Genomic DNA, 16873 nt, shown 5'->3' with positions numbered 1-16873 from the left:
TGTGGTGCTGGGGCTGCAGACCATCCTCCCAGGACACAAGTGCAGGGTAGGGAAGGGCTTCCAAAGATCCTCTAGCTGCCCTGCCCCTTGCTCTACACTCAGCCCTGCAGTGGAGAGGAAGGGTGGGGGGTTCATTCATTTTGTTTTTAAGGCAGGGACCCTCACTTCTTGTCCTGGGAAACTACTTTTCACTTGGGGATGGGAAATCCCAGGCCAGGGGTTCCTGGGGACAGCAGATGGGCAGGGATCTCTCGGGCTGCTTGGCAGCTGGCACCCTCCACCCCCCCTCTCGCTCCCCCCACTGTGGGGACAGAGGTGGCCCTGCAATGCTCTTGATCTCCAGGCACCTCTGTGCCCCAGGGATGAAAGCAGAAGCCAGCAGCTCCAGTGGCAGAACTGTGTCATGGTCAGACACCTCTGCTGGCTGCCAGGCTGCTGCTCCCGCCCACCCACTGCCCAGTCACTGGGCCGTGTGGGGCCTGCCATGTCTCGCAGAAAGGATACCTGCAGATGCTCTGCCAACAGGCCGCCATAGGCGGTCCCAGGCGGCCACGCAGGCTCTGCCCGGGGCCAGCAGGCGTCTGCGGGGCAGCTCCCACCTGGCTACAGCCAGTCCTCTGGGGGTGAGCAGCCTAGGGGGCTGCCGGCCTATAAACCCCGGATGTTAGGGGAGCACTCAAGCCCTGCTCAGGGAGCTGGGGTGCTGTCATCCCCTCAAGCACACAACCCATCTTGGGAAACAGGGTCTCTGAATGAAACACCCCTTGTACCTGCTCCTGGATCAGAACGGCCAGCGACAAGACCATTTTGGTAGAAGGCGAACGGCTGAGGGACCACAGGGTTGACGAGGAAGTTGGGGGCAGCAAGTGCCACAGAGTGGAGGGCGCTCAGTAAGCCATGGCCCCGGGGAGCTGGGGTGTGGCCTCCAGTCCCAGGAGCCCGGAAGAGGGCCCCAGGCACCCAGCCTTCTGGTGGTGCAGCAGCCTGGGGCGGAAGGGGGGGCATCCTCAGAGAAGGAGGGGGGCAGGGACCGCAGCTACCAGCCAGTCCTAGTGACGTTAGAGCTCCTGATTACTGAGCTGGCTTCACACCAGGGCTGTCCCCACCGCCCTGGGAGTGGTGCTGCTGCTCCCCCAAGTCTTCAGATGACGACACTGAGGGTCAGAGAGGTCGGGCTAGGATTCCAACCCCAGGACTGCTGACGCCAAAGCTGTGCTCTGAGCTGGGCACAGCTAAGATGCCCCCCAACTGGACAGTGAGCCCAGACGGGGCTCTGCCTCACCCACGTCCCATTCCCAGGCCCTGCACTGTGCTAGGACACAGCAGGTGCAAGTGGGGTGTCTGGGCAGGTGAGGGGGCCCCTTAGTGGGGAGGTTTCCTTCTTCCTCTGTAGCTTCTCCCTGCTCTGCCCTTCCTTCCTTCCTGGGGGGGGTCTCCTGGGGGAGTGTGAGGCAAAGGGATGACAACGGAACATTCCATCTGCCCCCACCTGTGATGGGGGCCCTGAAGCCTCTGCGGGAAGTCAGCCAGCTTGGGTCCTGTGCATCAATCATTGATGGGGGGTGGAGGGGTGCTGTTGTGCATCCCCGACGGGGTGATGGGGGACAAAGAGGAAGAGAAGGGAGAAGTGAATAGTTTGGGGTGCTCAGTACCCATTTGTAACCAATTGAAGAAAGCAGAGGCATCGAGAGGTGCACAGGAGGGAGAAAAAAGGGAGAGGAGGTAAGAAGAGCAATTGGGAAAATGGAAGAAAAGAGAGACCGTGGGGGGCAGTGTGGGGACCCCCACAGCTGAGCCCCTTCTGGGCCTTGCTCCAGCCCTCTCCACCTTTAACCCTCGCAGGCAAGGGCACTTTTACAGATGAGACAATCAAGGCCCACGGATACTCAATACTCAGCACAGCCACGCAGCCCATCAGTGGCAGAGCTGGGACAGAACCGGTGGGTCAGGTTCCAGACTGGGGTTCTTACCTCCACCCCTGCGGCGACCTCCCACCCCTGCCCTGCAAGTTCCCTCAGCCTGGCTCAGGACAGGTACCCGTCTCCACCCGCCAGCAGGAGACGTTGCCGTGACCCTGTGTCCTCGCATGACAAATCCCCCAGCAGCAGGTAACAGTCAAGCATCTCAGACCAAGACCTACAACCTCGCGGCTGCCTGCGGCGTTAGCCACGGGGAGCCCACCCTCAACCTGCAGCTTCAGTCCTGGCCCCTGAACATAAATTGTGTTTCTTCAGGTGTCCACTAACTCCAAAACTTACCTGGGCCAGGAGGGCAGGTGGTTGTTAAATGCTGGCTGGCAAAGTTAGAAATGCCTCATGCAGTCAACACGCAGCTCCCCTTCTGCCTCAATACATCTGGACCAGAGATTTCAGCCAGACCAGCAAACATGGCAGAGAGCTGGTGACCGGCCCAGTGGCCACCCATGAGCCTTATCTTCCAGCCGGTGTGGCCTGGGACACAGTCTCTCAGCAGAGTCCTGGAGGGTGGGGCGTCCAGGAAAGTTTTGCTTCCCTGATGGAGAGGGACAGACTTCTGGCATGTACTTCCTCACGGAGGAGGCTGCCGACCCAACTCTGCCTCCATTTCAGCAGAAGTGATGCTGGGGGGGCATCTCAGGCCAGAGCAGAGGAGGGAGGAGGCAGCACGACGCCCGTGTGGGGTGGCCTGCTGCAGCAATAGTCTTGTGTCCTGCTGTCCCCCACCCAGCTCAGCCACAGAACACGAGCGTGTACCAGGCCAGGCTGGGAACCACCAAAAATCTCCTCCTGTTAAGTGCAGACCTCACAGCGCTTCCAGATATTTCTACAACTTAAGCAGCAAATACTGAATGAATCTGCCTCGACGTAATTCTTGTTCCTTTGGGCCAGGACCGGGGGTGGGGATGGGGGTCATGTCCCTGAGTGTAGCACGAGAACGGAGTTCACGCGTCCTAGACTCTCCAGTGTGAGAAGCAGAGAGCCAGTCCGGGTCCCGACACCGGCTCCCTTTGCAAGATCCCCATGCTGGGGGTCTGCACATCTCCACCTGGGGGGACGCTGAGCAGGTCATGCTCCTGGGGACAACTGAAATCATGAGAAATGTTCTCTTATGTTGATGTGAAATGAGCTCCCTTGTAACTTCTATGTGGCGGTCCCACTTCCACTCTCTGGAGACAAGTAAACCAATCTCTCTGTTGCACGGCCTTTGAGCATCTGAGGACATCTGACGCTCACCCCATAGACCGTGAACAATGTTGCTTCTTCTGAAGCTTCCACACAAGGTTTCCAACTTAAGTGACAATTTGGACAAAGTCATGCGACACGCTTCACATGGCTGTCACACGGAACTCTTATGCAACCTTAAAGGTGGCCAGGTGACTGTGCCACAAGGACGCCAAGGCCGAGGTCAGCCGGCTGGCAAGTGGCAGGGCAGGGATTTGATGCTCGAGGGTCTGACTCAGCGTCTGGCGCTTGAGTAGCCATTCTCAGTATGGCCTCTTTCTGGAACAACACCCAGGTCACCGCCTTCCCAGGTGCTTCCGTTTCGTCTGGAGGTGCCCAGACCGAGAGCAGTATCTCCTGTCGTGGTCAGCAGTGAGTGACGCCAGGCGGCCTCCTTCCTCACTCTGGGACTGGGCTGGCCATACCGCCATGGCTCTCAGGCCCGGTCCAGCCTGTCCTGTTTGCATGGCCCTGAGCTAAGAGTGGTTGTCATGTTACGTGGGAGACACAGAAAGGAAGATTTCATGGCACGTGAAAACTATATAGAATTCACATTTCAGTGTCCACATGTAAAGCCTCACGGGCACAGACCAACCCTCACTTGTCTTGGTCAGCTCAGGTCGCCATAACAAAATGCCACAGACAGAGGGCTTGAAGAGCGGACATTTACCTCTCCCAGTTCTGGAGGCTGGACATCCAAGATCAAGGTGTCTAATTAGAAACTGGGTGTCTAATGAGAGCCCGTTTCCTGGCTTGCAGACGGCCACCATCTTGCTATGTCCTCACTCGGTGGACAGTGAGCTCTGGTTTCTTCCTCTTCTTATAAAAAGGCACCGATCCCATCACGGGCCCCACCCTCATGACCTCATCAAACCCTAATCACCTCCCAAAGGCCCCACCTCCTAACACCATCCCATTGGGAATTACGGTTTCAGTATATGAATTGTGGGGGACACAAGCATTCAGTCCACACCACTTACTGCTTTTGGGTGACTGGCGGAGCTGAGGAGCTGTGACAGACAGACTGCTTTGCCCACAAGCCCAACCACACACGTACCCTCTGGTTCTCCGCAGGGGCAGCTTGCCACACCCTGCCCTAGGACAACACCCCCTCTGTCACCTCATTCCTGGAGCGAGAGGGCCTCAGACACCCATCTGCTTCACATACCCTCCCCGTCCCCACTGCCCACGCTTGTTTCCTGGGCCCGTCGAGGACCCTAGCTCTCTCCGTGCGGTGCTTCCGCTAAGTGTCACCCCACGCAGCACCCAGCGCCAGGCTCCCAGATACACCCTGCCTGTCTCTGGGTTTTGTTCATCCTCCGTTCGGGCAGACCTCAGGTGGTCTTAACGACTTTGAAGCCAACCCCGGGATTCTGAGCTCACATGCCACGAGCTCACAGCCTGCTCTTACCGGAATGACTGACACCAGAAGGCAGACTGGCCCCCGCTGCTGCCTGGTCTGTGGCATTTTGCCCACCCCCATTCGTAACTTCACTATGGGGGCGGGAGGCAAACGCCGGTGCCTGGAGGGGCCCGTGCCGTCATCCGGCTTGATTTACTGTTGATGCAGGCTCAGCACTGCCATCGCCACCCCTACGGCCCCCACCCCAGTTACATCCTGGGTGACAGGTCTCCCAGAGCCTTCATACAACTGGCAAGACTTCCAGGTTGAAAAGCTCCCTGCATTTTTTTTCTGGGAGACACCTCCATGGTGACATGTTATGCAAATTTTCTAAGCATTCAAGACAGGCTGAAAACACCTGATCAAATTCAGGACTTGGCTTCACGCTTTATGGAAGGTTCCCTTCCCCTGAAGGCCTGTGGCACCAGAGGGGGTGAACATGTTGCCACAACCCTGAAGTTTTGAAATGGCTCCACTATGACTCATGGAAGTCGGGGGTGTGGGTTTGAGAGCTTACACAACGTCACAGGGAAAGGGACCCCCAAGAGGGGGGTCCCTCCCGGCCCTACCCAGCCCTGCTCTGTGGGGTCCCATCTGCTGCTCCCCCTCAGCTGAGTGGGGAGCAGAGTAGGGAGGGTTGCTCACACAGGGAGTCAGTGGGGGCCCCTTTCGTCCTGACGGCTGCAGTTGTACACAGGTGGCAGGTGGGCGCCAGTGCACGCGTCTCCCTTTCGGGGAGGCTAATCACGTGACTCAAATGTCCCTGTTGAAAAGATGTCCTTACACAAGAGAAACCTAATTATTGCAGACTCTCTTCCTTTTAAAACAATCTCTCTAAAGCCCCCAATCAACACGAGCACATGAAACACCACCAAACAAAAAATCCCCATCGTTAGTAGCTGTCTTTATGTGGGCTGGGTATTTCCCTAGGGTGCTCGAGCACACGATGAAAACATCTATGGCAGGGACTGCAAGCTCGTGCAGGAAAGGGCCACAGTCAACCTTTAGGGTTTATTGGCCACTCTGCTGTGTCAAAGCAGTAGAGACAATGGCAACTGAAGGGTGAGGCTATGTGCCGACAAAATTTTATTCACAAAAACAGGTGGGGAGCTGGATTTGGCTGGCGGGCTATAGTTTGCAGACCTGATCTACGACATTAAAAAAAAGGGTGACATCCATCTTTGAAATTAAGACACAAGTCCAGATCCTCACAATGACTACAGCACTCAGCTCCTTCTGCAGGGAGCTGAGGTCCTGTCCTTTTGGGGACAGTGTGTGAGGAAGAGGAGCCCCAGGTCAAAGACGACCCCCGTGTTGCATGCTGGCAGAGTCCCTGGTCCCACTGCCGGGGGGAGGTGTGAGGAGGGGGGTGTCAGGGAAGGAGAAGACCCTGTGTGTCCCGAGTCCTCGTTAACCAGCCTTCTCTTTGCCAGTAATTGTGATTTATCACGGCCTGATCAATCTATTCCGGAGTAAACACTGAAAGCCATCCTCCCAGCCGCTCTGCCCTCTGCGATACCGCTAGCCGGGGACAGCTGGCTGAGGGATGAGACTGCTGCTTCTGATGCCGGACTATTTTTGGTTACTGTTTTTGCTTCATTTATTTTTGATTTGGGTTGCTCATACAGACTGTATGTCCTTTTTCTCGCTCCTGCGGTGGAATGAAATAAGTGTAGTATTTCCCAACCCTGTTTGTGTTGCCTCGTGGTCAGTGCCAACGAGCCACGGCCTCTGGAGAGCGCCGTCCAAGGTGGGGCCACTTGCCCTCTCCCCCTGGCCCTCAGTCTCTGCTGTAAAAACTGCAGGACAGAAATGCTCTCTCTCCTGCACGTGGTGACCTGTCCAGTCCTGGGAAACTGGCTGGGCCTTCAGGTCCTGCCCCGAAGCTGGCCTTTGAGGGCTTGGGGGTCGAGGGACATCCGAGTGTCCTCCTAGTGCCGTTGGCTGAGGAGGTGCAAGGCGCCCACCTGAGCAGCAGCCCTGGGCCAGTCCAGGCTGCAGGTAACAAGTCCCAGGTGTGTGAGGCGCTGGGACTAGTGTTTTCACGTGCACTCACTCACTTAATCCTCTCCCCAACCCAGGGAAGTTGGTACTATTTATTGCTACCCGCTGATGACAGCTCAGGAAACAGGCTAGGAGTGTGGGTAAGCGGCAGTCCTGGGAGTCCATCTTCTGAACCACAGCCCTCTGCTGCCACCAGCAGAGAAGGAGCTGGAAAGGCCTCCTCCTAAGCGGGTGAGCTGACCGATGCGTTCCTAGATCTCTGGGCGGCCCAGGGGAACAACTGGGGCCCAGGGGCAGGGGTCTCGTTAGGAGACCATGCCGTGGCCCAGCTGCTAGCTGGTGGCCTGGGCCGTGACTGCTGGAGTCGGGAGGTCGAGACCAGAGTCCGCTGGCAGGTGGATGTGGGTGTTAAGAGAAGACAGGGTGCAGGTTTCTGGAGAGGAGTTGCCAGCTCCTGAGATGGGGGGATGGTTGGGTGCAGCAGGCTGGGGGAGTCCTGGAGCCGGGCAACGGCTGCGTCTGGTCTGAAGTGCCCGTTGGACATCCAGGTGGGAGGCTGGTGGTGTCCTCCTCCCTGGAACACTCTTCCTGGGGTCCCTCTGCCTGGAACACTCTTCCTTTATGTCACTGATCAAATGTCACCTTCCCAGAAAGGCCGTCCTGGAGAGCTCTCTCCAAAGTGTCCTGTCTATCGGGTCAGCACATACATTTCCTGTGGAGCGCCCACCTCAACCTGTGGCTACTGTTCACCTGGCTGTCCCCCAACCAGACAGTAAGCCCCAGAGGGTGGTGGCTGGGACTGTCTCGCTCCCTGCAGGACCCCTCGTGCCCAGGACAGGGCTTTGGCTGAATGCATGGAGGTATGTGACGCCGGCTCAGGACAGGTTGCACTTTCCTTCTAGTTAACACAGACCACAGGCGATGCTGAGCCAAGCAGAGTGGTGGGAGGCCGAGTGCAGTCATCACCCCTCTGCTTCCCCCAGGGAGAAAGAGGTGGTCCTGCAGTCGGGGCAGCCTCCCCCAAGGGTTTCATGGTGGGAGAGGCAGCCCACAAGGGCTCACAGCGGGATCTCAGGGTGTGGCTCAACCCAACAGTCTCCTCCAGCTCTGGAGTCCCCACTAGGACAATGCCCTGCTTATGAAGCACGCACGGAACCAGGAGTCTCTCATGGGCATGGGTGGCCAGGCGTATAGACACAGGCATACCCACCCACCGACACACACATCACTTCTCCCTCTCTACCTCCATCAGCTCCATCACCTCCTCCACCTCCATCCTAGGCTGGCTCCTCCACCTCCAAAGACTCCTGCCTTAAGTGTCCGCTCTTGGAATTGTGCCCCCTGAGCGACGCTCAAGGGCAGTTCTTTGGCCCCTCTCTGAGCTTTGGTTCTGTGGGGACAGAACCAGGAGTGCAGTTTCCAGGCTTTCGCCGTCACGTGGAAAGGTGCTCACTCGGGTAGTAAATGGCCATCAACTGTGATTGGATGGCCATCAGCTGTGGCTAGTTGGTTGTCAGCTGTAACCACTGAGCCATTGGCCACTAATATAACTGCCGTGGCTACGCTAGCAGCAAATGGGGGCTAACAAGATGGTGGCTGAGCTGGCAAGCGCGGATTGCAGTTAGGACGGCAGATTGCAGTTAGCAAGTGAGGTTGGTTGGTTGGTTGGTAGAGAAGCGGATGGTAGGTTGCAGATCATGTGTCTCCCGCTTCCTGTGTCTCCAACCCAGCCGCAGCGAGACTATAGTGGTATGACTCCCGTACTTATGGCTCCGTGGGTGTTCCTTTTTGGCCTCGCCATGTCCTGCGTTCTTACATGGGGAGCGGGAGCAGAGACCCCGCCTGACACCCTGCATGACAGGTTCTCACCTTCATACCTATGAGCCCCAGAACTGCCCACTCCTCTGCCTTGCGCTCCAGGTCAGACTCTTGGCTACCTGTCAGCTCCGTCCACATGGCTAGCCCTGGACATCCCTCTTTTGCCCGTCTCCTCTGCCGGTCTCGGGGGTGCACCTGTCACGAGAGTCCCACTCCTGTTTGTCAACCTCAGACCTACCAGGTCACGCCTGACTCTACAGCCCTCAGTGGCCGCCTGGGGCCTCCAGCATCAGGGTCCGAGCGCGTCGGCTTGGTGGAATCATTCCCAGCCGGCCTGTTCACTTCCCAGCTTCCCCTCTCACTGTGACGTCTTTTCCCTCACGTTCCCTCACGCTCCCGTGCCCATGGCAGCCCCCGCCCTTGCTCCACCTGTTGGGGGGGAGGTGTTGCATGTTCCCCTTGGCTTGGCTGGGAGTTCACCAGCCTCACAGTTCAATGCAGAGGCCATTTCCCAGGCCCGGACGGGTCACCCCCTACTACTCATCGTGGTGACCCTGTGGGTGGGCGACAGCATAGCAGGGAAGGGTTGGCACTGTCCATATCTAACACCTCTGTCAGGTGCATCTTCTAAATTCCTGCCTGCAGTCACACAACTTGAAGAAGCAAAGAGCTGGGGCAGGTCGCCCAATGCAAAGCCAACAATACTTTTAGGCGACCTCATCCATTTGTCCCTGACTCTCATGACGGTTTCTGCAGAAGAACGCTCCCTACGCCTTTCTGGTTTAAATCTCCCAACACCTGAATGCCAGCCCAGCCCATGGTCACCCCATCTCCAATTACACCACCCCAGCCTAAATCCCACTGGGGGATATATACAGGGCTGACGTCCTGCCCCCCTTATAGTCACCTAAGCAGGAATGCCCTCTGCCCTTCATAATGGGAACAACCCCCTACCAGTCATTCCACCTGTCAACTTGGGGTGGGGCAGGGTTGTCTGGAGGGGGAGGGGCAGGCAGCACACTCCCCAATCCCCAGAAAATTAGCTGCGGTTCATCCTGGATCCGTTAAGGCCGGGATTTCAAAGTCTGCACACCCCAGTCACGCCTGAGATGGTCCTTCAATCTCGTTATCTACTTGTTTTTTCGGTTACCTTAGAGTTATGACAGGTAATGCGGGTTTGTCTTTATTACAGGGCTGGCGAGTTTCATTTCAAAATAAGCTTATTTACGAAAAAAGTTTAACCACCTAAAAGAAAAATACAAACTGAGAAGCATGACGGGTCATGTGCACATCTGACCCAAATCCTAGGATGAAAGGTCAAAGCCTGAAGTGTGGGAATGAGAGAGAGAGAGAGAGAGAGCGAGAGAGAGAGAGAGAGAGAGAGAGAGAGAGAGAGAGAGAGAGAGAGCCCACGGAGTGAGAAAACGCCCCTGATAACCTGCAGGCCTCTAATCTCATCCCCAGAAATTCCAGAAGGCGCAGAGACTCCCCAGCAGAAGGAACCCCAGGGCAAAAGTGAATTCCAGGTCAACACTCAGTTCTTTCTTTCCTTTAATACCAATTTTACATCCCCTTTGGTGAAAACTTGTCAGGGTTCCTTCCCTGCAGGATGGCGCGGTCCAGGCTGGTCCTGGTGACAAGTTCCGATGGGGGTCTATGCGGAGTGGTGCATCTGAAGGTGTGTGTGCACACACCCAGGCCCCTCCATCCTTCCATCAGCCAAGCAGTCTGAGGCCCACTCACTACCCACATTGATGCCGGGGCGTTTCCCTCGTGAAAACCAAGCCCTGCCCTTCACGCCAAGTAGCAAATAGCCTGCAGGTTTTAATGGCCCACCTCTAGGATTTCCACCCCACTGGTGCCAATGAGAGGAACCCGGTGAGGCAGTGGCTCCTGACCCCCCCCCCCACTCACCAGCTCCCTGGGGGGCGGCCATGCAACCCGAGGTCTCTAGGCAGCGCCTGCAAGCCACACTGAGCAGAGGGCGCATCTCCAACCCTCCGGGGTCTGCGGCTACAGCTGCAGTGACTTGAGTACCTGCCTGCAGCGTCAGAAACACGGAGAGACAGCGGGAGGGGGAGGCCTGTGGAATGCTCCCTCCCCCTTCCTGCAGCAGTAAGTACTACAGTGAGGCACACTGTCTGTGGGGAGGGCCTGGTTTACCCCACCCCTGTGGGGGTTTCCACAATCGGATAAAGAAATGCTGCGTCTCCCCTCATAGCCAGACTCGTCTTTTAAACAGAGCCAAGGTAGGAAAAAAAACCAGAGTTCAGGGGATGCAGAGGCGGCAAGCAGCCCTTGAAGGTGATTACTGCGTTTCAGAGCCTGACTCAGCAGTTGGGTGCAGCTGAGACAGGAGGGAGCAGAGGCGGCCTCAGCTCTCAGGGGATGGGCAGATGGACAGGCTCCAAGCTGCTTTCCTCGCTTCCTGGACAGAGGAGTGGGTTTTAACCACTTCAGCCCCACAACGGGAGGAGAGAGGGAGGCCAGCATTCTGGGGTTTCCTAGATGGGCCATTTCAGAAACAGTTTCTCCACACGAAGTGGCCACGTTCCCTGGATAGGGCCTTCTGGCAGGTGTGGTTGGGGTCTCTCCCTCTCCAGAGTCCTGAATGAACCCAGACCAGGGGTGGGGGTGGGGAGGTGGCATGCAGTGACTGGGCAGTGAAGCCTGCTTGGGGGTGGTGGGCGTCTGTCTCCTGGCTGATGCAGTTTCTGTGGCAACATCAGAGGGGCTGGTTGGGCTGTGGGGGATGGGAGCAGTGTACTCCTGGCCAGCCCCACCCGGGAACACTCTGGTCCTGTGTTCAGCCAGGGCCCCTCCCCTGTGCCTAGCGCAGTGCCTGGCTGGCTGTCCCCGGTGTCCCCACACATAGCAGTGCTCCTATCCTTGCATGTCAGGTGGGTTTCCATAGGACCCTTGGAAGAAGCTGGGGGACAGACCCTGGCTCCATCTGCAGCCACAAGCCTGACAGGGAGGCTTGCCAGGCAGCACGTCTGAAGGGTCTGGGGCTCCATGATGTCCACAGTGCAAGCTCGCCTTCCTGGGGGAGGCACAGCCTGGCATCCTGAAAGGGGCGTTTACCTTGGCCTCCGACCCCCTCACCCCCAGCGGGACCTGCTTGCCTTGTCACCCTCAGGTGAGCTCCAGTAACAAGTGGCAGACTCAGGCTGCCCGCGGCCTCCCCAGGCTGTTGAGCCCACTGCTGAGCCAGGAGGGGGCTCTGCCTCCAAGTGCTCTCAAGTGTGGCCAGAGGCGGCCCCTACTCAATCCCCCTCCTTTTTATGTGAGCGCAAAGCCCCGGCTCCAGGTGTCACAGCTGGCGTTCTGGCAAGGTAACCCAACATGACCCACCTGGACCCACGTCCGCTCCACCCTCTCGTCCACTCAGCCCTTGAGCAGCAACACCGATGGGGCACTGGCCACGGGGACAAGAACCAGCTGACTAGAAAGAAGCCACAGAAGCCTCTGGAGGGGCGTTGGGGTTAGGGGTGGGAGTCGGGGGCAGAAACCCACTGTGTAGTATGTTGAATTATGTCCCCCCCCAAGAGACACGCCAAAGTCTAATTCCTGGCACCTGTGAATATGACCTAATGAGCTAGAGGGGTCGTGGTCAGTGTAATTAAGGTGAGGCTCCTGCAGTGAGGTCATCCTGGATTAGGGCGGGCCCTAAATTCAATGCCAGGTGTCTTTAGAAGAAGTGAGGACACAGATACCAAAAAATAGGCGCTGTGAGGCAGAGGCAGAGGTCGGAGAGATGTATCTACAAGCCGAGGAATGCAGAGGATCGCCGGCGAATGCTGGGAGCGGGGAGAAGCTGGGACAACTCTCCCTCAGAGGCCCCAAGAGGAACCAACCTGTCCACACCTTGATTTTGGACCTCTGGCCTCAGACCCGTGAGAGAATAAATATGGCTATTTTGAGCTGCCCCGTTTGTGGGACTTTGTTCTGCCAGTCCCGGAGACTAGCATACCCACCTAACCTTTTAAACCTCTAACCGTAGCGGGCTGCATGGGAAGCAGAGAAGCGGCCTTCTCTCGGGGGAAGTGACCCTTGGCTAGGGGCCTGGGCCTGGGGTCCCTAGCCCTGGCTCAGTTCCACACCTTGGGGTTAGGGGGAGTTGGCATGCAAATATCTGCTGCTCCCTCCGTTAGCATCAGTGACTGGCTTGTGGGCTCCCCTGCTCTCCAGGGGACTGTAAGAATAAGGAACAAATGGTCCCAAAGAGGATTACGTCCCAAGGCCACGTGACAGTCATGAAAGATTCATACCTTGCCCATGCAGCGTCACCAGCTTTACTCCACATCCATGAAAGGCGCTGCTGAATTAAAATATATGCAAAAGGGAAGCAGCAGGCACTGCACCTTCGCAGTCATATAATTAATAGGAAAAATAGGATTCGAGCTGCAAATACTCCTTGCTGGGGAGGCTGCCGTGAACTACTACTCCAAGAGACGCTGCGGCTTCTGGGGCACGTGGTACATCTGGTAGCTAGGAAAGGCCCCTAAGCTGGGGTCCAGAAACCCTACTACGTGACGGTGCAAGACAGGCAACAAACTTACACACACACACACAAAAGTGCACTACAGACTTACTGGGAAGAGTGAACAGACGCTCAATCCCTAAGGAAATACTGTTTCGGTGAATTACGGAAACACAACAGGCTATAATGCGGTCACTCTCGGTGACTGTCCACCTATTTGGCCTGGTGCTCGTGCTGTAATGTCCAGTGGGGAAAGCAGAGAGCACCCACGTCTGCTGACAGAACGGGAAGGCCTCCCGGTGAGAGGGAGAGTCCCTCCTCTGAACCACATGGTTCCTGCCTCAGACTCAGGGAAGGGCCTGTGTGTGGGAGGTAGGCACAGAAAGACCCCCTTGGTAGCATGAGGAACCGCACAGGAGGCTCTGCCAGCGCTGAGCTGAGCAGGGCGGCCAGCTGGGGGCCGGGCTGCGCCCCACATGGCTTCCCCTTCCCAGGCATCCTGTTGACCCTCGTCCAGGAGCGAGGCCAAGGGTGACCATCTGCCCCGCTAATGAGATGGTCTAGGACGCGGGTCGGGAGTCTCTGGCAGTCATATGCTAGCTCTGCCCTCTGGTAGCCGTGTGGCTGGAAGAGAAGCACACACCTGTTCTCACCCTGGAAACACAGATCATCACGGAACCAACTCCTGGGTGGCTGGGGCATGAACAGTAATGCTTGCAAGGTCCTAGTAGGGGCCTGCCAAAGGGCAGAACCGTGACAAATGGCAGCTGCTGAGACAAATAAGGTAGTCATTGCTGTCATCACCACCGTCACCACCATCACCACCATCACCACCATCATCATTGTCATGATCTTCCAGCTTCAGATGAAGTGCCTGCCCCTTCCTGCAGTGGGGCAAAGGCTTTTAGTGGCTCAGCCTTCCCCTTGGATGCCGCCCCCCCCCCCCCCCCCCCCGGAAAGCTGCTCATGGGCCACGGCCTTCTCTGCCACCTGGGACCACTCCATCTGGATGCCCTGGACAGTTTCTGCAGTTCGGAGGAACTATCTCCACATAATTAAGTGACTTGGCTGTGAAAACATGAGCAGCGAGCGTCCTGGCTGCCTGGACTGGCATGCAGTCTGTTCAGGGAGGCTGAGGGGCAGGATGTGTCCAGATGCCAGGTGGCTGGGAGCCTGTGGCCATCAGCCTGATGTCAGCCTCAGGACCACAGCTGCCTCAGCACATAGGCTCGGTGCACCTGGCTTTGTCTCAGCTGCAGGGACTGTTCCCGCCTGCTGCCGTTCCTGGCTGGATGCCATGTCCCAGAGGCCAGGGCTACTCTGTCCTCCTTGGAACACTGCCTGCTGTTCAGGGTGTGGCAGGTGTTGTGCCCTAGGGGCATTAAGGGCCATCAGTGGAGTGGCCAGACTGGGGACAATGAAATCAGGAGGCCCGTGGTGGGGATGGCCTTTGCCTGTCCCCGCGGATCCTAGGCTTGGTTGCATGGCTTCAGCTTCAGGACCTACAGCTCATGAGGTGGCAGGTGCATTGCAGCCCAGCTTCTCCAAGTGGGGCCCCTGAAGATTCCTGGGATGGACACGCAGACAGAAGGGGAGGTGGGAGAGCAGTCCTGGCCGAGGACAGCTACAGGGCCACCGGACCTCATTCCTGAGTCAAGCCCCACAGAGAACCTGAGGACTCATCAGGACTGTATCATTTTCCTCTCCCCACAGCTCTGAGCCCTGGACATTAACATCCCCAGGGAGCTGGGGGTGAGGTCAGCTGTCCGAAGCTTGTAGTGTGCTGGCCTCAAAGGATTGTGGGCACTCTGGAGTCTGTGAGGCTGGCCTGGGATAGGTGGGTGCACTTCCGGCCTGAGGCAGGCTGATGCCTTTAGCATTTTGTGGTGGTCCTGCCTCTGGCACCAACAAAATTCCCCAATACCTCTCCCTGAAGGACCTGGCACAGGCTGTCTGGCTTAGGAAGGGGGAGGCCTAGGTTGGGGCACACAGGAGCACCCCATGTGTGGCGGACCCCAAAAGATGGTCTGATGCATGGAACAGGGTTTGGCACAAAATTTGGTTTCTGCCTGGGGGTTCTGTTCTCTGATCGTCCTGAGTCGGGTGGAAGCTGCCCAAGCTGGGGTTGGGGTCCCACACCCCTTCCCAGCTCTGCAGACAGTGGTTCTAGCTGGGTAGATGGGCCCTACATGTGCCATTTCCCATGTGGCTCCACCTTCTGAGAGAGCCCATCATTTCTGACTGTTGCTGAGAGTTTGCTCCTGCTGTGTGACTGCCGAGGGCTGAGTTGAGGTACAGAGGTGATGGGACAGACACGCCCCGTCCTCATGGGACACACTGTCTAGGACGGCCTGGATGCCAGCTACAGTGACCACTGTGGCGCGTGCTCGCTGAGGCCTGCAGGACACTGGTGAGGAAGTTGGGCGTGAACACGAGACAGCGGTCAGCAGGACCCCACTGGGCCAGTGACTCCAGCTCTGACAACAAGTACGATTTCTCCCGGAGCCTCAGTCTCCCTCTCCCTAAAACGAGGAGGCTGGACTAAACGGCGTCTGCCTGAGGGATTCTGCTTGAGCCTGGGGACCTGTGCCCTCTCATCTCAAGGGCCTGCAGGGTCAGGGTCCCCTGGCCTTTGACACCTGGCTTGCAGAGTGCTGGGTGAGTGCCTGGGACTACACCTGCCGTTCCCTCTCTGGCCGCACACACAGGCCGCTATCCAGGGATCCACTGGCAAAGCTCAGCACCCATACAGCCCAGCAGGTGGCTGGGCGCCTCCAGCAGCTCCCATGGTTACCATGGTTACCAGGCTGCGGGAGGATGGGGAGAAACCCTCTCCTCCGCATCCTGCCCAGTGACACCCCAGTGGGCTCTGCCAAAACCTGAGTGAGGCAGGGGGCAGGTGCCCGGCCAGGCACACAGGCTGTGTGTGCGTGCGTGCGTGCGCGTGTATGTGCATGCGTGCATGCGTGTGTGTGTTTGGGGGCATGGTGGTGACCATGGCAGTTGGAGCAGCTCAGGGCTTCCTGAGGGAACCATGGCTGGGTGCCTCAAGGACTCGGTCAGCTTCCCTCCCCCAACCCTGGCCAGATGACCCAGCTCAGCCGCACAGAGGGGGCAGGAGGCATCTTCTAAAGATGGGCAGCTTCCCCGAGATCCTCACTCACACTGATGTCCCTGTCCCTGCGGTCCCTCCAATACCCCGGCTATGTCGGCGCCTTTCGTACACAGCCCCACCTGGTTTCGGCCCGACTCCAGCCTCGCCTCCCTTTGTCCTGAACACGTAGGACGGACACTGCCCCGTCCTGCCCGCTGGGCCTGCAGACTCTTCTGCTGCCTGAGTGGCATCTCCGTGTGCTAGACCCCCTGTCTCCCCCGCCTCTGACCCCACCCCTGCTTCTTGGTCAGTGAGGGAAGCAGTGCATGGTCCCCACTTGCACAAAGCAGCGTCAGGCACCATGGGGCCCAGGATGGCTGACGTCCCATCTGAAAAGGTCCTTTTGTTAGGACAGTGGGTCCACGTCCCACGGGAGCTGCCCCGAGTGCCGTGCCCTGGAGGCTTGGCCAGGGCAGCTGGGGGCCCCTACACCGGCTCCCTTTTCAACAGGAGAGCGTAAACAGGAGGTGTCTGCTGAAAGGTGGACATTTTTCCTTGGGATTTGCAATGCTTATTTCGGCATTGCTCGTCCTCTGCAGGAGCAAAGGGACAGAAATGGCTCCAGGCTTCCTGTCCCTGACACCTGAACACTTCCTGCCCTGGGTGACTAAAAATACCTTCTCCTCACAGAGAGGGAAAGGCAATACCCCCTGGGGGGTGAGACAGCCACTGAGCAGGGGGTGGGAAGAGGATCCCAGACAGGGGGTAACATGCCACCGGCTGCCTCCTCACGTCCTCCACACAACACGGGACAGTCAGCACCCCAGCCAAACCTCATTCCAAGAGGACTGGGCACTGCTAACAACAGCATG

The 16873-nt window shown here is 57.8% G+C and overlaps 1 protein-coding gene across 8 annotated transcripts in view; it reads right to left on the bottom strand.

Annotated features, from left to right (window-relative positions):
- The window catches only part of KCNAB2 (potassium voltage-gated channel subfamily A regulatory beta subunit 2), an 82088-nt gene that overhangs the window by 57970 nt on the left and 7245 nt on the right, over window positions 1-16873 (bottom strand). Inside the window, exon 1 of one of the 8 annotated variants that reach the window (XM_074334203.2) lies at window positions 10339-10428. The exons of 5 other annotated variants lie outside the window; for them this stretch is intronic. The gene's annotated coding sequence lies outside the window, so the exon portion shown is untranslated. Of the gene's footprint in view, window positions 1-770; window positions 924-10338; window positions 10429-16873 lie in introns of those variants that run through there. 2 more of the 8 variants (XM_074334200.2, XM_074334199.2) reach the window with 2 other exon arrangements.

The sequence above is a fragment of the Rhinolophus sinicus genome, chromosome 14, assembly GCF_057876585.1.
Source record: "Rhinolophus sinicus isolate RSI-liver-muscle chromosome 14, RSI-T2T, whole genome shotgun sequence".
Classification (NCBI taxonomy): Eukaryota; Metazoa; Chordata; class Mammalia; order Chiroptera; family Rhinolophidae; genus Rhinolophus; species Rhinolophus sinicus.
The sequence above is the reverse complement of the archived record's forward strand: the minus strand, read 5'-3'. Positions and strand labels throughout refer to the sequence as shown.